This window comes from Pygoscelis adeliae, unplaced genomic scaffold (assembly GCF_000699105.1).
Source record: "Pygoscelis adeliae isolate BGI_AS28 unplaced genomic scaffold, ASM69910v1 Scaffold108, whole genome shotgun sequence".
Taxonomy (NCBI): Eukaryota; Metazoa; Chordata; class Aves; order Sphenisciformes; family Spheniscidae; genus Pygoscelis; species Pygoscelis adeliae.
Window position 1 is genome coordinate 5,508,381 of NW_008825498.1, and position 25,462 is coordinate 5,533,842.

Here is a 25,462-nt window from a genome sequence, read left to right on the forward strand (position 1 = left end):
GGGTAGATTTAGACTAGATATAAGGAAGAAATATTTTACACTGAGGGTGGTGAAACACTGGCACAGGTTGCCCAGAGAGGTGGTGGATGCCCCATCCCTGGAAACATTCAAGGTCAGGTTGGACGGGGCTCTGAGCAACCTGATGTAGTTGAAGATGTCCCTGCCCATGGCAGGGGGGTTGGACTAGATGACCTTTAGATGTCCCTTCCAACCCAAACTATTCTATGATTCTATGAAATTTTCATCTTTAAGGGAAGAATACCATTTGTAGCATTAAATTATAGAATAAAAGTTTCTGCTACTGTTTGGAAACTATTCTCACCCGGACACCTGCAGAAGCTACTGATGAGCTGGGCCAAAAAAATCAAGAGTAAGTATACAAAAACAGTACAGAGCTGTTGTCCCAAAACCTATGACATATAAAGCTTTCTTGCTTTCTTCTGCTCCAGAAATTGGCAATGAGGCTTTTCTCTACCATGAGTTCAGAAACCTGTTTTCATTGAGATATGGAGGCAAATATGTACTGTGGTTTATTAACTAAAAAGAGGAAGAGGACAAAATCTTTGAACACTGCCCCAGAGTACGAAATTTATTTTGGTTGTTTTAGCAGGTATTTATGCTCAAGTCAAATCATATGTCCCATACTAAATGCAAATATCAACACCTTGTACTGTCTTTCCTTCAGTATCAAGTTTAGCTTTCCTGACCAAAACCCCATTCAAAGGCAAACAAAAAATTCAACAAATTTAAAAAAGGAGTCACCCTTCCACCCTTGGAGCTGCCAGGCATCTCTTCTGTATATTGGGAAACAGAGAGCTTCACTCTTGTCTGATTCTTTTTGTTCTTTACACATTTCTTCTCCAAGAGGAAGAATTCCAGTAATGCTGTTCCCTGTAAATAGGCAGTGCTGGGCAGTCAGTTCTAATCCTTAAAAAATGGGGCTGAATCCTGTAGCAATAACCATACTGAGTAAGCCATCACACAGTGTCTTTTTTTTTGTTTCTAAGAGACTGCATTTTATCTTCAAATTAATAAGAATTATGTACAGAAGCTCTTCTTGTCCAAACCAATTTCCTCTTGCAGTTTTCTTTTCTGTTCAAATCCCTAGCCAGCAGTCATGCAGAGATAAAAACTCCTGAAGCTGCTCTGCTTTTTAAATCTAGTGGTACAGGCAGCACTTCACAGACAGCTTGTACAGTACACACGCACAAAAGTGACTTGCTGGTTGGATTGACACGTTCTGTCCTGTAAATCAGCACAGAGAATTAGTGATCACACAGGAAATCATCCCCTGAGGAAAAAATGACTTTTATTTGGATTTGTGTAAACATTCAGAAATAAAACGTACTGGAACAATCTGCTTTTTCATCCTTCTCATGTTCCTCCCTTTTCTCCAAAGAAGTAAGAATGTAAATTTGTTGCAGTTTCTATACCTGTTTTTTTGCTTAGACAATTTCCACCAAATTCGCTTTAGTTCCTGTATGTAGCTCTGAATGAACTCTCATAGTCTGATTCCAAAGACACATATTACTTGCTTCTGCTACAGTGGGGACATGACAGGTGTCATTGGCCTGATAGGCCTATTGTTTCCAGTTCTACAAGCATCCACCTCTGAGCATCTGGTGTAAAAAGGCATGCTGATTTTGGTAAGATCTCCATGGACATCAAATTTTATTACAGAGCAGGGAAGATTTCACATAAGTTATTGATTCACACACCATATGTCTTATTATGGAAATAGTTCATTGTTCAAGTTTGTGAACACTTATGGAGAAGTGTAATGATATACAGTATTATACAGTAATCTATTTTTTTGTTTAGGTCTGTTCCTTTGTATTTTTGAACTTTATGTACTTTATGAAAGATCCTATACCATCTTCTCTTTTATAATCCCAGACTGTTAAGTTAACATCACTTGCCATTAGCACCCATTTTAAAATTTGATTAATGTTATGCAAGTTTAATTCTGACAACATTTATTTATTATCCCACCTCTTTATGCAGTCAAAATTCCACTGGCAGCAATGTGAGAATTGCTTATATTAGGACTGCTAGAGCTGATTGTAAATACTGTTCCTTGTATGAAAGAACACAGGCACTCCCTAGTAAAAATAATGCAGCTCGCACAATATTTATCAGCGTCTTCATGTCACGTTGACAAAACACTATTTTGCACAGGGTAACATTCTCAGTTGAGTAGACTTGGAATGAAAAATCAGAAGACTTTCTGTGCCACAAGGAGTAGGGATGGTGCAAATCCAGCTCTCCATAGAATTGGTAAGGCCAGGAAACCTAACTGTTCTTAAATAAGTTAAAAAATTATTATGTGATATGATTGTGTGACAAAAATAGGAACTGGGTCAACTGAGAAGAATCAATAAATCCCCAAAACAGCTTCTCTTTGCTCTTAATTCTAGTGAAAGCCATTTTGAAAGATTCATGTGAAGGATAGTTGTGGCCACAGGTGCAACCAGGGCATAATATAGTTAGTTCCCTGAGGTATTTCAAACAAGGACATTGATATCATTCCTGTCATTTCTTTTAGTTACTTTATGCCATCAGACATAGTAGTTTTGCCCTGAATAGATTTCAGCTAATGGTTTGGTAATCAGCTACTAAAGATAGATAAAGAATATATGGACAATATTCTCCCGCCTGTGTCCCTAGTAAACCTCAGTGACCTGAGAAGACTCCACATTATTTTCTGTGAAGTAAGCTGATAGCTCCAGCCCATGCCATGAAATGGGAGCATTTTAGATTATTAAAGCTGTTCATGGTTCAGTGCAATTTAGATGGGGCGTTATTTAACAGATTCTGTAATGGCATCTTCTGTCTCCAGGGCTTAGACTTTCAAAAATCCCTCTTGCTTGTCTCTGTCTGTTTTCTGGTACTCCTGTGAGCGTGCTTACATTTTGCTTTTATAAAATGCTATCAGAAAACTATGGGAGGTACCTGAAAAGAAGTAAATACTCCAGTGCCAAAGCATTAATATCAATTATCAGTGAACTTGTCATAGCCGGTTTTAGGTCTCTCATTTCGTATTTTTTTGATAAGATGAGGTTCTCTGACTTGTCTCTTGTGGTTATAAGCTCCATGGACTGGCAAAGCTGCATGGTTCATCGAGGCAGCAGTTAGGGAGCAGCTGTAGAGGGACCCACCTCCTGAGGACAAAAATGTATGGAGGGAAGTGGGAAGGAAACAATCTTTCCGGACAATGTGAATGAGAAGGAAAATGTAAACACAAATCATCTTAGGAGGGGCGGGTAAGGGTTGCCTGGGGCAACCGATTGGTGGACTGCTTTAAATTGGCACCTTTCCTACAGCAGCAAACAAAGGCTAAGATTAGTGAAGGAACAAATCAACTTTCAGATAAGACTGCTCTTGAGACATCTGACACTAGTTGACTGATAAAAAAATGAAAGCAGCTTGATCCCATTAGCCACTTCCCCTCCACACCTTAAACATGGTTGAGAAGTTCAGACTTTTGTCACAGAGTCAGATCAAAGTTGTTGAACAGAAGCAAAGGACAGCTGCTGAAATCCCAAAGATGACAATGGCTGCTCTGGAGGCAATGAGAGGCACTTGGTAGACTTCACGTGTGCAGTGATTTGAACAGGTACTCAAGGTCTGTGTACAGGGAAGACACTGAGACAATATTCCTGAGGTTGTGATGGTTGAGATGGCAAACCAGAACCTTTCAGAATGATCTTTGTGTGAGTTGCTGTGGTTACTGGCAATCTGTGCCAGTGGCTCAGCACTGCTGTGAGCGAGAGGTCTCTGTGGAGCACCAGGCACCATAGCTAGCTAAGGCCTCTGTAGGGAACCAGGAGAGTCATTAAAGCAATTCAAGGAAAGGATACTGTGTGAGCACAAAAGGAGAGTGTGAAAAACATTGTACTCTATTTCTCTGCTATGCAGACTATCTGCACAGAAGAGAAGAAACTGGTTGTTCTTAGCTGGAACTAGGTAGAGGAATAAAGCCTAAAGCCGAATCGTTGCCTTAGAGGGTATACAAGGTAAACAATACCTCACCAGCATGGACAAGGTAGGGGAATTTTGGGGTGTGGAGTCTTCTAAGGCCACCCATACCTAGATAGTCATGTTAGTGATACCATGCAAGACCAGTATTGCTTGAGGAACAACATGAGAAACACCAAATTCGAGTACAGGTGTAGCAGAATTCGAACTAATGAGGAAAAAAACAATTAGGGGATTGTTGCCTGTTTGGGAGGAGTTTAGACATAGAAATGGAGGTGTGGAGGAGGCAAAAAGGTGAGTCCAGAAATTGAAGAAATGGGAAACAAGATAAAAAATCCTGTAAAGAGCAAAGGAGGTTGAATCTTTAGTCAGTATGATTGTGGACACCTATGGCTGGGAATGGAGTTGTGGACCCAAGACCACTGTGACACCAAAGGGAAAAACCCTTGGACCACCCACTCCATCAGGATTATGCCCAAGCAACTTGGAGTGGAAGGGGGGAGTAAAGACTTGAACCCAATACTAAGAGGTGTGGGAGGGAAGGCTGTTGAGTTTGTAATTCGGTAGTAGTTGTGATTCATAAATTTTAATAATAATTCTTAGGTTTAAAGTTATAGTATGCAAAATTACTGACTGTAATTTAACAATAATAATGTGTTTATTAGTTAATTAGGTTATTGATTTTAAAGTTGTTTTATTTGCTTCTCAATAATGTGTTGCTTAATCAATAATCGCTTTTGTCTCATATAGTTACATCTCAAGCTCACAGTCTGAAGGGGTAGAATCAGACTCTGAAGTAAGAGCACCTCCTTCACTGGGAAACCCAGCTACCTGTCAGTTCTGAATCACCTCTCAGCCCTTCAGTCATGAAGACAAATCATTTGGAATAGCTGGAGATAAAAGATGAATCCCACAGAAGATAAAAGATGAACCACTGACTACCAATTCGGGCACAAGGCAGACGCATATATCTCTTGACAGTGTTGGGTGTGGAGCAACAGGATAAAAGATCTGTCCCAGAAATAATCAGGACATCAAGGTTATGAAATGACCTGAGATAACAGATGTCAGCTTTTAGAGCACTGCCAAACAAGGCTACACAAAGGAAAAAAGCAATAAGCTGTATTCCCTTCTCCTTTATCACAGCAGGGCTTTTTTCAAGTTTTTGAAGGGCTGCTCACTTGTCATGGAGAAAAGTCTAGAGAAGACTCATCAGATGACATACAATTAGGATGGAGCAGGCAGTCATCTTCAGACAATGAGGTGACAGACACACATAATTGTCATTTGGACTAGCAAACCTAATGATAGCCATGTGAAGCTCTAGAAGCCAGCTGAAATTCTGAAGGCTTGAAAGGGGGAAGGAAAGACCTTTGTAACAACAGAAGTATCCTAGTTTCTTTCCAGTAAACCTGAAAAAAGAAAGAGGGTACAGGCTACTGAAGCACCCTCAAGCCTGCTTCAAGATAGGCTGTGAGAAAAAGAGCAAAACAAAGAATCCTTTAGACGCTGGTGATTCTTAAAAGACTGTATAAGGTAAGGATGCTAAGAGATTTGAGTATTGGATAGAGTATTGTTGTGTGTAGAGGCTGTAATTCGCTGAATTTGCCCTGTAAATTATAAAGTCCTGGCACTCGTACAGTACAGTTTCAGCTGGCTTCTAGAGCTTCACATGGCTATCATTAGGTTTGCTAGTCCAAATGACAATTATGAGGCAGGTAAGTAAATATGCTTGAAGAGAAAGATGGTAAAGGAAACTTCTCAAAATATAGCAACCCAATGAAGAAGAACTAACTCTGCTAGTCATGATCATCCTTTTAGGGATCCTGTGGAAAGGATCCCATCTGCAATGGACTGAATATCTAAACAACAAGCAATAACTTCCCAGAGTGCAGACTGAAAGGCAGGAGCTGAAAGTCAACACCAGAACTTGTCTCCATAGAAGAAACTGGGAAGTCATCCCTCATCTGTGGAGAAAATTGTGGATGGAGGGAAGGCATGCTAAAAAGATTAAAGCCTACTGGCTGCAGCAGATGGTGTGATGTGGGAACACACTCCTGTACACTCTGTGTGGGGAAAATTAACTGGTTTAGGAGGTCCTATACTCTTGCCAGAAAATAAATGGCTTCTGCACAGGAGTTCTCCCTACTGCTACCTTCATGCACTGGTGTTGATTTTCAAATATTCTGGAAAACTGTCAGAATTTCAAGAGATTAGAGGACTGTCAACATAATTCTAACATTAGATTGGCAAAAGGGATGACCCAGAGCTCCGTATATTGAGATCAGTAATGGAAGATAAGGAAAATTGTGCAAAATAGTGGAAGTCTAAATTAAGGACTCTAACATAAAAGAATTAGAAGTTAAAATGTAATTTTAATGCCAGTCAACATGGTTTCAAGAAATGTATGGTTTGCAGACAAATCCCTTTCCTGTTGACAGGATAAGTCTGGTTGTTATAGACAGTCATGCTGATAAATGTATTTGACATAATATTACATTCCATTTTGATTTAAAAGCTTTCATTGTATGAAATAATACAGTTTATACTCAGTCTATATTCAGTAGTTCACAAATTAACTCATTGATAGGTACCAAAATGAAAGTGGTGAGTGGGGAGATATCAGTGTGTCACAGCAGCTATAACAGGGCATAGTTGTTGTGGGATCAGGTAGTCGTGTGAGATCTTTGCAAGGTGAGCTGGGAGAAGCCTTGCTGGTGCCTATCACTCCCTCTTTGCTTGGGAGCTGCATTTAGATGCAGGTCCTTCCTTTGGTCCCTGCCAGAGCTGAGCTGTAGTTATGCTTGCCATGTACCTTGTTGATCCTTACCTCCTGACTTGACCTTCTGGCTTGACCTCAGACCTGCCTCATCCCTGTGGACTTACCCAGCAATCACTGGGCTGTGGCTGACCCTGGCACCATCACTGGACCTGCTCTGCTCTTCTTGCTAGGGTATACCATAGGGCTGCTTCCTGCATGGGTGCCAGCTGTCCTGCCACCCCCTGGTCCTGCTGCTCCCTAACAAGATGTACAAATTGCTGCTGACTAGTTTCTCTAGAGATTTGCTCCTGACATGGTGTTGCTCTGGAGATTAGTTTGTTGTCACTTTTCTCTAAAATTGTATAGGTTCTATTGTCTCCTTTGCCTATAAAAATGTATAGGTTGTATTTCTTTCAATGTGTAAACATTTCTTTCAATTTCACACCCTATCCAGGAGGAGAAAGAATAGGACTTTTGTGTTTTTTTCTGGTTAGTTTTGCATCTGTGATCAAAATCTATAGATGACCAAGAAATTGCAGATATTCTTGATACTGCTGTCTTCTATTGCAGCTGTAATTAAAAATATTTCTTGTGGGCTGAGAGAAGGACAAAAAGGGAGGAATAAAGGGAAAACATAAATAATATCTAGACAAGAACAATATAAGTGAATAAACACATGAAAGAAAAAAAACCCAAACCCTAGACGTAGGCAGTAAATTGTTTTAATGTAATGGATACAATCTATGGGCTGCCATCATGGGGAACAACTATGCGGGCATAGAAAAAAAGCAAGCAACTTTTCTCCGAATAAGGAGACTACTGATGTCCCTCACTCTCCACAATACAGCTACTGAGGTGGTCCCTGGCAGTGTAAGAACAGCTAAAGCTCCTGCTGGAGGCAAACTGTACTGCTTAATATTGTTATTCTCTGTCTCATGTCTTTGGAGACACTAATCAATGAGGATTACTTTGATACTGTAAGCTCAGTATTATTGTACATTAATACACTAATGGCACTGTATCATCTTTTCATGTCCTCAGGCAGCACTGGGGAGCTAGAGCTATATAGAAATAAATTAGAATTGAAATTTAGATGCAAAACTAAGCAGAAGGCAAAAAACTCCAAACAGAAGACAGAAGAAGCTAGCCACAAACAACAGATTCAGCAGAGGAAAAGTAAACCGCCTATCTAACATTTAAAAGAATCTCAAAGGAGAGACATAGAATTAAGACTACCAGTCCAATTACTTGATGTATTTCAAGGAGATGTCAGGAAACCAAGGTGACAGGCTCAGTGGGAGACCCTGAATAGAACTCTATTTTATATTACTCTTCCTTTTTTTCCCCTCCAAACAGCACATTGATTTTAGAGTATCAGAAAAATAAACTGGGGAAAAAAAAAAAAAGATAATTATTTGGGGTACAAAGACATTCATCCAGAGTCTGGGAACAAACTGCACTGCAGCGTCTTTGGCAGTCCTTTCTTAGTTGACAGGATAATTGTCCCACTAGTAGAGAACTGAAGCTGCTAATTGTTCACTGTGTCCTGCACTCTTTGATGACTCTAACCCCAACAGCAGTATGGAGGCTTCTGAGCATAGGAATGGCCACTGTATTTGGCTCTGTATAGGTACTATCTCTATTTGTACTGGGGGGCTCCAAACCATGGGATCTAACCAAAACAAAACACAATTAGTGTCTTATAAACTTAGGAAGTCCTGTCAGGCAGTCCAGTCTCAAAAGGATGTTACAATTGTATAAAGCAGAGTACAGAGTAATATGCATTTTCAAAAATGTGCACAGGATAAAGTCATACAGTTGTATTGCAGTCAATCAGCAGGGCCACTTCATACATGGAAGTCATGCTGAGATCAGTATCTTTCAAAAACCCAACAATGATTTACTGGCTGGCATTTATTCTTGAGTATATCTTCATTATTTATTCCTAAGAGAGCCACTGAATTATGCAGTCCTGATGCCTACACTTTGCTGGCTCATTCTTAAAAAAGAGTCCGTCTTCCAGTAGTGTATATAGCAGATTTCTGCATCTAACTGAGCCAGGCCACATTATATCCCAGTTCTTCTCCTTCCACATGGCACATATCAATAAGGAGACCTCAAATGCTGAGACTGGTTTGGAGCTACACGTGAACTGATTAGCTGGCCTGTACACACATACTGATTGGCCAAGCTGCTGCACCAATGAGTTATACTGCCTGCCATCTCTTCTCTACCTTACCTTGGGTTTCAAAAATCCTGCAGAAACTTACTGTCATTGAAACTTTTAGGATGCTTTCAAACGTGATTGAATTGGGCCAATAGGCCCAAGAACCATTAGAGGCAGAAAGAAGTGGAAGAAAAACAAGTACACAAATAGCGTATGTGCATATTTAGTAATCCATCTTTCTAAAAATATGGCACAGACTCCCAAAATGTAGATGATGGAGAGTCGTAACAACGCAGTGTTTAAGGTTTCCAATCAGCAAACCTGCTTTCATACTTTTCTCTGCAATACATTACCCATGTGGGCAAGCTTCTCTGAGTCAGTCATACAAGAAGTGTATTTCTCTGTTTCACAAAGAACGGTGAGGAAAAAACCACATGCTGGCAACTGGGAGGCACTAATGTTGGTCACATATGTGCTGCATGGTATGCTTTTATATGACCGTGACTGTAAATTTTACCTATTCAAACACAGACATACCTAAGACAGTTTAAATTAACTAGTTTAGGTAGCAGCAGAAGTATAACCATAAAATCATACAGCTACATGTGGGTGGCCACAGCCATGTAAATCTCCAGTAGCTATTCACTGAAAAAGTTTTGTGCTAACAAAATGGCATGCTGCTACTTGTACCTGAGCTACTAACTTAGACCGCTGGATAAACACATCATCAAACACAGACTGCACACTGTTGTGCTTATGTGCTTCCCTCTATTGCAATTGTTTTCCAGCTTTCAAAATTAACAGCAGTAATTATGTCTCTTCTGAACACACAAAATGCACAGTACTCATTCCCATGTGGATGGATATGACCCACAGCAAAGCGGACCCTAAATGTCTCCGAGGCAGTTGAACATTTCTTCTGATCCATGTGCATAGCTGGAGTTGTTGTTACTGGCATCACTAGTGACAGCAGTTCACTGATAAAAGGAGATTTGAAAGTCCTATTATTTAGCACTTATTCAAAATAAAATTTGTTCTGAATGAAAAAAAAAAATAAAGTGAACATTTCCTGAAGGAGAGGAAGGAAAACATACATAATGCTTTAAAATTCCCTGGTTTTGAGCCCCAAGAGAGAATGAACACTCCCTTATCTGTGTTAGTGCTCCTTCTAACCTGCTGTGTTTTTGGTACATTAGTAATTTCTTCTGAAGCAGAGACTCTGCAACTGAAATTACAGTTTATTATAATCCTTTAATAAGTAAAGTTTTGACAAAATTTCAGTAGCAACTTTTGAAATATTATTTTAGTTTCTCACTTACCATTTTGCTCTTCTTCAATTAACCTCTTAGTGCTGCTGTGCTTTAACTTGTGGGAAATATGAAGAGGTTCTGAGCCATTTGCCCATCAAGCCCAACAAGCTGAAGCTGTGAACCATCTCCACAGGTGCACTGCCTGTGTTAGAAGGTTTAGCAAGGGATACACAGAAGCCCACCCCTATGAAGAGACTCCAACTGCCAGGAGCAGCTCAGTGAAGAAAACAGTGGGGGAAGAAAAAACAAACAACAAACCCACCATAATGAAATATGATATTTATTCCATTAAACATCACTGTTCTGATCAGTTGAGTTTCTGCAATGGTGATGTAGCAAGCAACAGGAAGGATTGTTATAAATCAGTGCTGAAGTTGTGCTAGTATGCTTAGAAGCCAGTGCGTTAAATCCACAACAGTCAATCTAAGTACTGTCTGCTGACTTAGCTAGTATTCTAGTTGTGAAGTTGATGTTTCAACAGCATTAATTGGGTCTTTGCTTTAAAATAGATTTTATGCAAATGATATTTAAGGTAAGTCAGTTGGATGTTTACACTCTTCTTGCCCTTGAAAGAAAGTATTCTTAGGTGCTAGTGAAAAACAGAATTTATAGTATTGTTTTAAGATAAAGCTAAACATGAAAGAGATATTTTTAATCTTTCTCAAGAAATATGCTGTATGTTACACTATAATAGGATCTTGAAACCGTGATATGGAAGTACAGTAACTTGATGTAACAGAGAGTGACAGGTAGAGGTCAGGTAGCATGTCGAATGCAAGTAAACTTCCCTAACACTTGTCATCACAGGTGTGAGAAAATTGATGTGTTCATTTATACCACATTAACATCTGTTGCCACAGTCCTTAGAAAAAAACAAAATCAGTGTATGAAGCTGGGTGATTGTATGTGACAACTTAGAAAATATTTGTCAGCTTTAGTCATTGTCCTATACAGAGCATGAAATTTATGGAGCAGAAGTTGAAGTATCCCATGCTGCTGATTCTGGTCCTGGTATTTACTGCACGAAGCAGAAAATCAAAGAGTTGGAGCAACAACAAACAAAGAAATAAAAACAAAGACATATGAGGTATTTAAACCACATGGAAACTGGGAGCCTGGAATTTTAATGGCACCATTCACTTTTTGATGTGTATGTTGGTGATCTTCAGGGTCAGAGAGTTACCCTCTTGTCTTCCTACTTATACTGTGGGGCTTACAATTTACATTTTAGGACCTGCTCTGCTCTGTACATGACTCACTTTTTGCCATTCTTAGAACAACTCCAGATAAAATACCCATTAGATGACAAAGTCATAGATAACATGGACTTTCAGCACCAGTGGAATTGAAAGCCATTTAGAGCTGGAATAGATGCTTATTTCACTCCAGCAGCAGACATGGTGGGGCCCTCAGTTTTGATTTCTGAACCATTGCCAGGGTAATCAGACCTTATCAGTGAGAGATGATAAAATAATGGAAGGGGAAAAAAAAAAAAGGTGGGAGGGAGGAGGCGAAGAGAAACAACTGACCTTGGCTAAACTGATCACGTTGGCTTGACAGATTTCTGAACACTGTTCAAAACACTTTGTTTTATCCCAGTGTGGCTGCCCCCTCAGAGCCCTTTGTGCAAAATTGGTGGTCATTCATTTAGAAACATTTCCAGACATTGACTCAGAAGTGTTGGCATTGAATATGTCTAAACAAATGGAGTGGCTGCGTGAAAGGCGAGAGGATGATGGTTTTCTTCTGCTGTAGGATACTTTGTGATGTGATAATGAGGTGCTCTTTTTGTAATAGGCCATAGTACCATGTAGGTATGAGGATTTCACACACCAGCAAATTTCAAAGAACTGTTTTCAGTATTCCAGGAAATTAAGTAATAGAACAAGGCTTTTTACTCAGTGTGCATTCTCTGCTCCCACACTATACACCTCTAATGCAATTTACCAGTGAATTAAGCAAAGATGTGATTTATCCCACCAACCTAATATTTCATGTTAGTCAGTGGGGTGACTGCTTTTATGGCTTAGCTTTATAATGCCATTACAGTTGAGCACACTTCTGCCTTAGCAGTATGCTTAAGGGGGTCTGTCTTTGATATGTGCGTGTAGCTCTTATTAACTTCAAGGACCAAATTCTTCCTCGGTGCAAGCTCCCTGTTGTCCATAGAGGTAAAGCAGGGTTCTTTGGCCCTTACGACTAAGCTTTTACTGTCAGCTTTTACAGAAACAAAATGTGCCAAGGGGACATAAATTTGCACAACTCCTGCTCGCAGCATATATCAGTGGAAAGCAGGAGGTGGATTAACCCCTTTCTATTTCAGGATGCCATGCACAAGTTTTGCCTTTTAAATTAGTGTATGCAAGCTATATTAAATTATATTGTATGATATAACCAATACTTGAACTGGCTTTTGATCTCCATGTAGCTTGGATTTCGTGCAGGAAAAATACAATTAAATTAACACAAAAGAGAAAGAACATTCCGTACCCTTGACCTCCTCCCAATGTGGTTGTAGGCAAAGGGGTTTTCTTGGTTTTTATTTTTTTAAATTAGATTGTATAGAATTAGGAATTACCTGTACTGTAGTTGATCTTTTCCTGCAAATGACCCCATGTTATTTTTAAGGGAAAGGAGTGGAACTGTCTTTTTTTATTTTCCTATTTACAAATCCACCCAGATTTATCTTCACAACCATTACAGGCTGCACCTAGACAGCCTGCAACTTTTTCTGATCTCTCATGCACCATGACATTTTACATTGTTAGGTAAAGGTAATACATTTTGTAGACTGCTTTAATATTGTTGTGGTACTGAACATGACTTCAGCACACTGTTGACATTCAAGAAGGATGGAAAGTTTCCACGCTGTCCATGTTCCAGTCATTTTTTTAATCATTACTGCAGCCCTATCTCCTTTTATGTGTGTTACGGTTTACTTTATAAAAGCTATCTATAGTATATTGGAATTGGATGAAAAATAACAGTGTGCTAGTCATGAATTTCCCACAGATCAGAACCTATCTGCAAGCATTTTGGAATACCAATTTCAGGGTGATATTTTGCTACTGAATCTTAAAGGACTAAACCACTTGCTTACAGAGTCTGATATGACACAGTAAAAGAGAAGGTCATTTAATGTTTATGAAATCATTATTTATGTTTATACAACTGAAAACAAATTACTGGGTCCTGGGGTTTGTGAAAAAAAAGCTACATCTTGCAAAAGTTTTCTCCAATTTAGATGCAGCTGTGAAGAGATCAGGGTCTCAGACAGGCTAACATCCTAATGCCTTATTAAGAATCAAAGGGATGAGAGTTTGATCCTTAGGGAAAAAAAATTAGCAACAGATATAGGAGACCAGATAAAATCTGAAGGGATTTTTTGGAAATTTCATCGTCCATGTTCTTTAGGAAGTCAGAATTGTTTATGACAGTATTTCCTATTAGCATTACACTTAGGAAATAATTAATTAAAAATTGACAAAGGCAAAAAAAAATTATTTTTTGAAGTTGTAGGAGGAGCAAATTTAAATTGGAACGCATGGCATAGATACCGTGAAACTCCACAGCACTATTTTACAAGATCACTTAACACTGTGAAAAGAGCTTCTCATCAAAATGTAAAAATAATGCTTCAAAAAGACCTTTTAAATGAAGTAAAAGAGATTAGGAAGAAAAACTGATAGGTAGGAAGAACAAGAGAAGTAGGAAAAGTGGCAGAAAAGAAGTGGGGAAGGAGGAATTAAAATATGAAGAGTGAAATGGAGAGAGAAGAGGGAAGAATAGAATTTTTTAAAAAGGGGGAGCACAAAACCAAGAACAAAAATAAAAGAGAGAAAAAGCAAAGACTGGGATACAAGCAAAAAGTAGAAGCTAGAGAGGTTTTCTTTCATGCTTCCTTATACAGTGTGTGGGAAAACTGCCATATAGAGACAGACTGGTCTTGCCCAGCTGCTATTTCCAAACATTTACTAATGAGTGCCCAGGAATAAGGAAATGGCTCTTTACCTCCTGCTCTTCCCAGAAAGCTGGCCAGCATGGCTAAAATTGGTGTAGGAGAGGAGTATTCCTAATGAGGTAGAAAGAGGAATATGTATAAAAAGGCTCGAAGTGGGCCGGAAAGACTATCATCTGGCGTTGCAACTGCATAGTGATGCACTGTTCAATGGTAATGAAAGTCTATAATTCATTCTGGTAGAGATAGACAATGGTCACAAGCAAGACTGGAGAGAACGCTAAAGGGAATTAAATACCGAATGTCAAGAGTAAAGGGAAAACAGCAAAGGCAAAACATTAAGAACACCAATACTTTTCATTTAGAGAAATTCAGATGAATCTTAGAATACTAAAATGTCAGACAGGAGAATAACTTGTTAAGTTTTCCTTAAACTTATACATTCCATTATGTGAATGTATAAACTAGAAGCCTTGAAAAGCTGTATCTTCTCTTCCTTTTCTCCCCCTTTTATTGCATTTTATTTTAAGAAATGACTGTGGGGCTTTTAAATATACATATAAACTGCACAACATAACTTCAAATGGCCTCTGAAATCAGTAAGGAATTGTACAGTATGTTGTCATTTTCTTTTATTTCTCTCAATTTCCAGCTTCACTGGATTTTAACAAGAGTCTTAAATACAAGGATAGCATAACAGGGCAGCATGGATGTCAAACTCTCTAAATCTCAGGCATCCCTCCGATATGAACAATGTAATCTCAAAAAAAACACCTCAATTAAATCCTTCAGCTAAATAAAATATTGGTTTGTATTCCTCTGGCAAATTAATACCTTGGCTTTCCATATGCATTCTCTAATAAGAGTCAGTCTTGTGTCTCTCCAGGGATTACGGGAGGGAGGGAGAAGTACCCTAATATGGGGCAAGAATGGCCTACCTGTTTTGATACGGGGTAAACGGAGAAGAACATGTTCTGTTTTCTGAATATTGAGCACATTGCATTGCTTTGCAACCCTGCAGGAGTTTCGTGTGATTTCATTGGCAGCTTCAGGTCCCCAGCCCATAATCCCCAAATCTCTATATCTCTGCTTCTCCAGAGCTAGAAGACTGGTATTTGTTTGCAAAGACTGGACATCAGTCAAGGCATGTCACCACAGGGAGGAACATAGAGCCAGAGTGGCCTTTGCTCTAAAATGTCTCCTCTACTGGTAAAAATTTGGGAGGCTGGCCACGTAAAATCATGGGTGTATGTCTGTAGATGGCATTTATATCAGGGTGTATACTAGCCTTCCTACCTGCTGGAAAAGAGAATTGGGGTGTAGAAACATAGCCCAGAGGTGCAGGCGCTTGGTGTGGGGTGGTGAATCCAGAGAAATCTGCAACATCCTAATTCCAGATGAACTCAGTGGATGTTTCGAGTATACACGAGGTGTTGACCAGAAGAGCCAGTTGTTGATTTCTGACCTTAGTTTTCTTGCACAGTCTAATTGTCACATTAGTGTTTTTGGATCATGTTCATCTATTTTCCCTTGCTTCCATGCCAGCATAGGTATTTACTTGCTGTGACCTCAGCATTAGTTTAGTTTTATTAAAACTCTTTTGTCTAAAATCAGAAACTTTCCATGGAAGTTATAATTCTTGCTATAATGAAATTACTTCCAGTGACATTTTACCTGAAAGGGGATTTGAGTTTAAGAGGATTGCATGATAATCAAGAGAAAATATCATCTCCCCAGATTAGCTTTGTTTTATGAATGCTAAGCCTGCTGGACTGTGGCATTTGAAAAGTCAGGTACAGTCAACATTTAGATGACTTGTTTCTGTGTTTCCACTCTGAACCTATACATGGTTTCAAACATTGTTTGGGTTTTTTTTACCCCCCGAGTGTTGGCCTCTGCTGACCTTGATGTTGGCATTGGGCTGCTGCTGCATGGGATGCCGTGTGAAGTCCTTACTGAAGGCATTTTTTAAAGGAGGCCAAGAATGTTGTGTCCAGTTTTTACTGACCCTCTGTTGGAGATGGGTCCTGATCTCCTCTGAGAAATCCCAGCCTGACTGAGAGTCCCCACGAGCTAAAATCCCATTTCAAGAAAGATTGCTCAATCTGTCCACACTGCCTGAGTGCCATGTTAAGTTTTTTCCTGAACAGCATCTTCCTTAAGCTCATGCAGAGATGCCTATTCAAATCAGGGCCCGAAGGGCAAGACAAGCAGCAAGTAAAGCATGCAAACAGGTAGGAGTGCGTAAGAGGGCAGGTGAACAAAAACAACAGGCCATGTTGGCTACGAAAGAGGTGATGTGGAGCAGTGACCAACTTGCTAACTTTCTTGCCCATATCAGGTTGCAGCTTTAAGCACACATCTGGCAGGGACACTTAAATATTGTAGAAAGGAGAAATCTTCCACCAGGGCTAAACTCTTCCACATCATGCTATGCTATGCAGGCCTGCGCTGGATGTGGTACATACACCTTTATCTGCCCTGGCACGCAAACAAGTGAACTGGCATTTCCCTGCTCAATCACAGCAGATGAACTCTGCACGGGGTTGGGTTAATGGGAATGAGTATGTCAGGTAACCTGTCAGCCCGTGCTGGGACAGACTCCCTGTGCCTCCCACATCCCCAATACCTACCATTAAAGTCATGTGAGACCCCAGCTATGCAAAACACAGTTTCTAAGAAATACCTGTGCACAGGTCCCTATGCTAGTCTCCTAAGACTATTTTGGGGATTTGACTGATGTTGCAGGCCCTCTCCTGCTGCAGCAGGCTCGTACCAGTTTTCTTTGGCAGCCCTATCATGCTAGATAATGCTGTAGCTATATTGCCAGATTGGAAGAATTGGCAAACGCTGTAAACTTGCATTCAGAAATCAGGAAATTTCTGAACAAATCACAGATAGCAGTACTACCTGCTTTTGACACTTTAAAAAGTGAGAGGGAATGTTTACATATTGCCAGCTCTGGTTAGATTCATATCCTGCACAACCTGTGGGAAATAGATAGCCAAGCAGATTTGCTGCAGAAATTGTAATTGTCACTGATGAAGGTAAAAAACAAAACAGGGGTGAAAAGGTAACTGGGCGATGAGGGTACAAAGCAAAATTGGTATGATTAACTTTTTTTTAGTTTTTATTTGTGCAGGTTATGAACTTCAGATTTACAGGTGATTATGTATTTCCAGTAGTGATGCATCTCCTGGGCAGTGGGAGAGTGGAACTGCCATCCTACAAATTGCTCTTCAGGATCTGTATTTCAGTGCACAGATGTCAAATACACCCACATACATACACAGGGGTAAATAGTCTGAAGAATTTATTTTTTTTTTTAAAGCTCTTTTTTCACTAATCATCTTTAAACCAAATAATGTAGGTTAAATTGATCATTAGCATCTTCAGAAACAAAAAAAACATTGTGATATTTAATCAGTATTTGTCAAGGTATGTGACGAGATTTCTAAACTGAGGTGCAAGAAAACTGCCTATTTATGCAGTTTCATGTGGTACTTCATGTACTGCACATGCAAGTATCCAGTTATTCACTTTGGATATTTGTATTTGTATGTTAGGAATATGCCAATATATGTACATTACTTTGCTTATTTCTTTGAAAATTCAGAATAAGATCAAAATAATATTTGCTACATGTAGCTGTGATTCATTTGGCTGTGATAAATTTTGCTGTCAGTTGCTATGGGACAGGTTTATGAATCACATAGCATGGAAAATCTTGGACAGGAAAATTCTTTTTTGTTTCTCCTCTTAAAGAAATTTTCCCTATATATGGTTGTAAAGTAATACAGACTGAAAAGTATGTGTTCATAATGATTAGAAAACAAAGTGAAAAACATATGTTGGGAAAGAAATGACTTATTTATTTGTTAGAAGTAATATGAATCAAAGAATGAGGAAAGAGAGACTTATCTTGCCTGAAGAATTTTTCAATTTCGTGAAAAAATGTAATCTCTTTACTACATATGAGGTGTTCCAACCATAAGTGGGAACTACATAAGAAAGGTGTAAAAAGGGAAAAGTAAATAGTGTTGATATAGATAGACAAAACATTGGTGAGCATTACTGAGAAAAAGTGGACAATGTGTTCATAAAGGTTTAACTTTCAGGGGACTGAAACTTCTTCCAGAACCATCTCACCCTGTGGGTATGCCCAGAGCAACCTGGTGACAGTGTAGAACTGTAGATAAGCTGATGCCTAAGTAAAGTGATATCTTCTCAATTCAAAATGAAAAAAAAAAATAAATAAAATGTTCCTGACATTCTTACTTCTAAAATAAAACTATGGGCAAAATGGGAATTGATAAGAAGCCTTTATAATTTATTTATGGCAGACAATATTTGACCTTGAAGGATGAGGCTATGTGGGGAGTTGTGGTGTGAGATTTTTCTTTGTCATAGATTATAATAATGTTCTCAGCCTCTTGGCATCCTTCTGATTGCTTTTTTTCTAAACCCCCTGAGTTTTGACTCACTGGTTGAAAAGCAGTGGTGGATATAAATGTTAAATAACAATAACCAAAAACAAGAGGAATTTTTTTTTTCTGCTGACCTTTGTATATTTACTATATCAAGCAGTGAAATGCTTAATATAGAGAACTACTTCTAAGTTAACCTTGTGGATTGTTTAGGTGGATGTAGAATTACGCTGACTAGGTATAAGTGGATGAGGAAATTCCTGAGAATGTCTAAGAACAATTTACTGTCCTGGAAAGAGACTTTTCTTTTTCAGTAACACTATTTGGATACTAATCACTACTGCAGTTTGAAGTATAATCTTATAAATAAGATCACCTGGGTGTTAAATCTGTTAAACCTTGTCATGGTTTAACCTCAGTCGACAACTGAGTACCACACAGCTGCTCGCTCACTCCTCCTCCCCGCCTCCACCCCGGTGGGATAGGGGAGAGAATTGGAAGAGCACAAGTGAGAGAAATTTGTGGGTTGAGATAAAAACAGTTTAATAATTGAAATAAATTAATAATAATAATGTAGTAATAATAATAATACACAAAGCAAGTGATGCACAATGCAATTGCTCACCACCCGCCAACCGATGCCCAGCCAGTCCCCGAGCAGCGGCCCCCCCGGCCAGCTTCCCCCAGTTTATGTACTGAGCATGACGTCACATGGTATGGAATGTCCCTTTGGCCAGTTCGGCTGTGCCCCCTCCCACTTTCTTGTGCACCTCCGGCCTTCTCAGTCGGTAGAGCATGGGAAGCTGGAAAGTCCTTGGCTAGTGTGAGCATTACCTAGCAACAACTGAAACATCGGTGTGTTATCAACTTTGTTCTCATCCTAAATCCAAAACACAGCACTGTACCAGCTACTAGGAAGGAAATTAACTCTATCCCTGCCGAAACCAGGACAAACCTTTGCAACAGATGCTCAAAAAGCATGCCACAGTGAGGGCATTTTTTTTTCATACTGAACTTAAAAGCTGCTTCCAAGAGACTAGATGGTAAATAGGAAATATATTAAATAAAAACTAGGAAAGAACTGGCCTAAATAAGTTCCCTTGCCTCCTGTTAGGAAACCGTTGTCCCAGATGTAGTGTCAAAAGCCAACAAGCAATGTAGATATGGAAAATAAGATGATGGGTCAGAGATCTGTATCTAGCTGTTCTGAAGAATTAGATAGCTTGACCTAGAAGATCTTTGTGTAGTAGAGAACAAATTGTACCAAATAACAAGTGGATGTTCTGCATTACTATGAACTATATGTCTCAGTGAAAAATCTGCTTCCAACATGATTTCTAGATCTGTGCTGCTGAGAACTGGTTTGTTGCCAGTCATAACAGACTTCAGTTCCACAGCTGTCTGGTCACAATTTTTATTAGACTACAAAGAATTTAGTGTGAGCAGCCGCTCTACTCAGATTACATGGTTCCCCTTTTGATATAACCAAAAATATTCCTGAAAACCAGAGACTTGAAAGTCAGGTTTTGCTCCTATGATATTAGCTATTGTAAAAAAAAGAAAGAATATGATTGATGGGTAAATATGTCACACAGCAAATATAAGAACCCTCCCACATCATTGCATCTGTTAGAGAATTTGAAATTATTTTAGAAATAATAATAGACTGTATAAAAGTTTTGGAAACTGGTTCCAAAATTGGGTTGATGTAGAGGACTGCAAGTAGAATTAAGGTCTCGCCATCTGGATACTAAATCCTAATTACATGTATTGATAGATATTAATCTAACAGTATACTAGAAAAGTTTAGGGTTTGCAGTGAATTTTTGAAATTTTAAGGTGCATCATTGGCCATCTGAGAATTTCAACCCCCCAAAAAAAGCAATCTTTTATGAAAAACAGTTCATACTACTGCAATGCATATAAAATGCAGCTGGAAACAGTCATGGATATAGACATGCCAATTTACTGGTTTGTTGTGGTTTAACCCCAGATGGTAACTAAACACCACACAGCCGCTTGCTCATTCCCCCCCTGTGGGATGGGGGAGAGAATCAGAAGAGTAAAAGTGAGAAAACCTGTGCGTTGACAGAAAGACAGTTTAATAGGTAAAGCAAAAGCCGCGCACGCAAGCAAAGCAAAACAAGGAATTCATTCCCTACTTCCCATCGGCAGGCAGGTGTTCAGCCATCTCCAGGAAAGCAGGGCTCCATCATGCGGAAAGGTTACTTGGGAAGACAAACACCATCACTCCGAACGTCACCCCCTTCCTTCTTCTTCCCCCAGCTTTATATGCTGAGCATGACGTCATATGGTGTGGAATATCCCTTTGGCCAGTTTGGGTCAGCTGTCCTGGCTGTGCCCCCTCCCAACTTCTTGTGCACCTGGCAGAGCATGGGAAACTGAAAAGGCCTTGACTCTGTGTAAGCACTGCTCAGCAGTAACAAAAACATCCCTGTATTGTCACCACTGTTTCTAGCACAAATCCAAAACATAGCCCCATACTAGCTACTATGAAGAAAATTAACTCTATCCCAGCCGAAACCAGCACATGGTTTTAGCTGAACATTATTTTGTAGTTTGTTTCAGAAGGATTTTATTCAAATTTATTTCTGAAATTAATGATGCTATTGTAAAACAACAGAACTTCCAAGATAATTCATTTTTAAGTACAACAGGATCACAGTCCTGGATGTGAACATTGAATATTATAGCTATTTCTTTATAGTGCAGCTATTTGGCACAAACATGAATTTGTCACTGGTGATGTTTACTGAATCATTACAATTTTTGTCGTGAGACAGAGGTATAACTTTTTCTGCCTCATCTGTTCTGTGAAGGGTAATATAAATGGTACTACTCTGACCTTTTTAGTATTCTGTAATTTGATTCGCTTGCCATTCCTATCCTCTTCTGTTTGTAACCGCAGCAACCTGTGACTAGAATGGACACTCAGTCAAAACACAGAATACTGAAAAGGTCACAGAAGTAGAATTTACTGCATCGGCTTCTCAGGACACACTGAGCAGTAAAGTAGTAGGACCTGGTTTAGATGATTTATTTCCATGAGGACCAAAAAAGAGGCAATCGAGTGTCCTCATGATAACACCTCTGACAGGAAAAGTTCTGCCTGTACCCATGTGCATGCTGTAATGGTGAATAGAAATCAAGCCAGGACACATGCTGCTTCTTTAATTTCTTTCTATTTAAAACAGCAATAAAGTCAATAAAGCATATTTTCAAAGTTTACTGGCCTTTAAATTATTTTTCTTTTTCACTTCAGTTCAGTGGATAAGTAAATGAGGTGGGAACTGTGCAGTCTATTAAAGCAAGTTTGTCAGGATGGAAAAAAATCATTGTGCAGCTAATGTAAAATGTTTGTAGTGTGCAAAGAATTCCTACTAAGGGTTTTCAGTCTCATGTATTCATGTTTGTAATGCCTCGTCTTATAAAGTCTTACCTTTTGTGTGTTGTGGTTTAACCCCAGCCAGCAACTAAACACCACACAGCCGCTCACTCACTCCCACCCAGTGGGATGGGGGAGAGAATCAGAAAAAAGGTAAAACTCGTGGGCTGAGATAGAGGCAATTTAATAGGACAGAAAAAGGAAGGGAAAATAACAATAATGATAAAAGAACATACAAAATAAGTGATGCACAATGCAATTTCTCACCACCTGCTGACAGATGCCCAGTCAGTTTCCGAGCAGCCGTCACTGCCCACTGGCCAACTCCCCCCAGTTTTTTTGTTCAGCATGACATCATATGGTATGGAATATCACTTTGGCCAGTTTAGGTCAGCTGTCCTGGCTGTGTCCCCTCCCAGCTTCTTGTGCACCTCCAGCCTCCTTGCTGGCAGGGCAGTATGAGAAGTTGAAAAGTCCTTGACTTAGTGTGAGCACTGCTCAGCAATAACTAAAACATCAATGTGTTATCAACATTATTCTCATCCTAAATCCAAGACACAGCACTGTACCAGCTACTAGGAAGAAAATTAACTCTATCCCAGCTGAAACCAGGACAATAACATATTTCTCTGAAGGAATACAAATTTGACAGCCTTTTATAGTGTTTTCCCGTGTGAGCATGAATAGTTTCTTTTTTTCAGTGTAATCCACCTCCCCAGAAAATCCATGGTGTTGACTAAATTAAGGTGTTTAGCTCTACAGAAATGCAAGCAAGGAAAAATTAGGCCTAAGAAATTTGCCTAACGAATAAACTGCAACTAAGTGAATATTACAGTCAAAGATTCTCCATTTCTTATATGGTAAACTCATAGACAATATAGCACTGTTTTATTAGCTGGGAAAAATATGATAGTTTATTAGGTTTGAATTTGCATATTGTGCATCAGCTATTTTGGTTATTTTGGCTTTAGAAATAAAGCAGTAAGTGTAGCTGTCGATTGGATATAAACTTAAATGATTCAGCTGTGGTGTGGTGAAAAAGAATTAGATGCTCTAATGTATTAGCTGCATATGGATATAGGATTGCTTGTAAAAACAATAAGCAGGTAATGTAAATGGTATTTTTAATGAGTGGATTCTTTGGAGTCTTTCTCAGTGCAACAGTCAAGGCTGTGCTTCAAAGAGTAAACAAGGTGTAAGTGCATGCCCACGCTGTGTCTACAGCAGCTGGCAGCACCTCTCTGCCTTCTGCAGTGCATTTGCTAGTCCTTATCCTCTGGTCATCCAGACTTACTAGAGCACACCACAGTATCTGCCCAGCCTCTGCATTTGCATTTCCTTCCAAAGGAAGTATGTGGAAGGAGGGTTTCCACAGAGGTCTCGTTCCCACACCAGGTAGGATGTGACCAGGAATCCCACTGAGGGAGCAGGACTTGGAGGTAACTCCTGCGTAGAGGTAAAAGCTAGCTTGATCCTGCAACTTCATAACCTGATGAAAAACAAGAGCTTTGAAAATATGCTAAAACTCAAAGAGTTTTGAAGTCAATAGGAGTCTTCCCATTCACTTCAGCAGTATTGGAGCGGGTATCAGGGGGATGACAGTTGCTTTCATTTACTGAGATTGCTCGCAATATCAATTGCAACTGTAAGAAAACTTACTTGACAGGACATATGTGACCCTATTGCTGCCTTTCGCAAATACCAAGTGTGGCAGCCTACTAACTCAGCTTTCAACCTGTCAGGCACAGTGAAAATAATAGCTGTCTCCTCTTTCTATTTTAGGTTTATGTTAAATTGATTATTTATTGGCTTGAAGTCACAAATGTTTTTTTTAAATCTATGAAGAATCCTCATTTGACGTACTAAACCTAATGGATTGTATATAAATATTTGTGGATGTATGTGTATAAAGGAAAAGGATTATGACTATATCTAAATAGTAAACTTGCTAGTAATGTTTAATTAACTTTTTTTAAGATGATAATTTTTGTCGGAATTGCAGTCCATCTGTTCCTCTGCCAGTCAATCTCCTTCCAGGACCTTTTGAATTTAGGGTTAAATCACAATGTAATTTAACAGAGGTGTCAAGCAAACTAAAAGTTTAGTAAAAATCAGTACTGAAAAGAAGAAATTAGTATCCTCATTGACAGAAGACACAACATCTATCTCTGCAAGGCTTGCTGACCATGTACCAAGCAGCTGGCAAGCACCTAGCTTAGAAAGAGACAAATCATATCACAGGAGAATGCTTTGAGGAACCTGGGAAACATATATAACTTCTATATGAGAGTGTCTTAGCTCTTCCATAGCTTGGCATATTGCAAATAGGGGCATGTGGTACAACATTCATAAAAAAACCCAAGTTTCCTTAATTGTACTATACCTTTTTACTCCCCACAACATATCTGACTTTTTTGTAGCAGAATATGACGTGTATCATAAATTACCATCACTATTTGCTTCTCATACTGTTCCATAGGTATCAGCTATTAGTCACTGTCAGAGGGAGGATACTGAGCTATATCAACTTTTGGTCTGACCAGTAAGTTTTGTGTGTCCTTGTTTACACTTGAGTCTGAAGGAAGGACGTTAAATCCCTACATATCTGTCACCATTCCTTGGTCACCCTAACAAAAACCTGAAAAAACAAACCAAACTTGCTTCCTGACCTGAAGAAAAAAAAAAAAAGTTAGCTCCTGTTCTCGGCTCCTATGCAGAGAAGGAACAGAACAGAGAATTTGACCCTTTAGACTAAATGTATACAATAAAATCAAATGAATATGTTGAAGTGCTAAGAAAGTGAATAGTTCCGGGACATTGGAACTTGATTGTCTATACTGTTAAATTGTTGGAAAAATCCCTTGCATGTCCTGAGCCAGCTAACACTCTCCAGACAAATCCTGAGCATGGCTGGGAAATGAGGACAGGCCTAAAAGGCAGTTGTGGTGAGGAAAAGAGAATTTAGTAGTATAAACAGGGGCCATTCCATGCCAGCTGGCTTCAGTGCCAGGAAATGATCCCAAGCATGTTTAATTTACTACTCTAGTCACAGCCTAAGTGTCCAGGACTAAAAATAAACACATGCACTGAATATTCTAATCATGCAGCAATCTTTACTTACTACCTCCAATTACCTTCATGCTACACAGACTTCCAACTCAAATCCAGGCTCACTGTTTTCTGGAAGACAGAGAAAGCAATACCAAACAACTTTCTGTCATCACAGGTGTGTTGCTAATGCCTGCTGAGAATCTAATCCATCAGATCTCTTATTCAGGGAGGTATATAAAGCAACTAGGAATGTTACTGCTTGTGGGTTGAAAGGATTTTAGTGTGCTGATGACACACAGCTTTATGTTTCAACAGTCAAAAGCACATCACGGTGTCTCATTTTAAATAGACCATATGTATGAGTGAGCTGGCTGATGGTTTATCTTGAGAAGAGTTGAAAATTA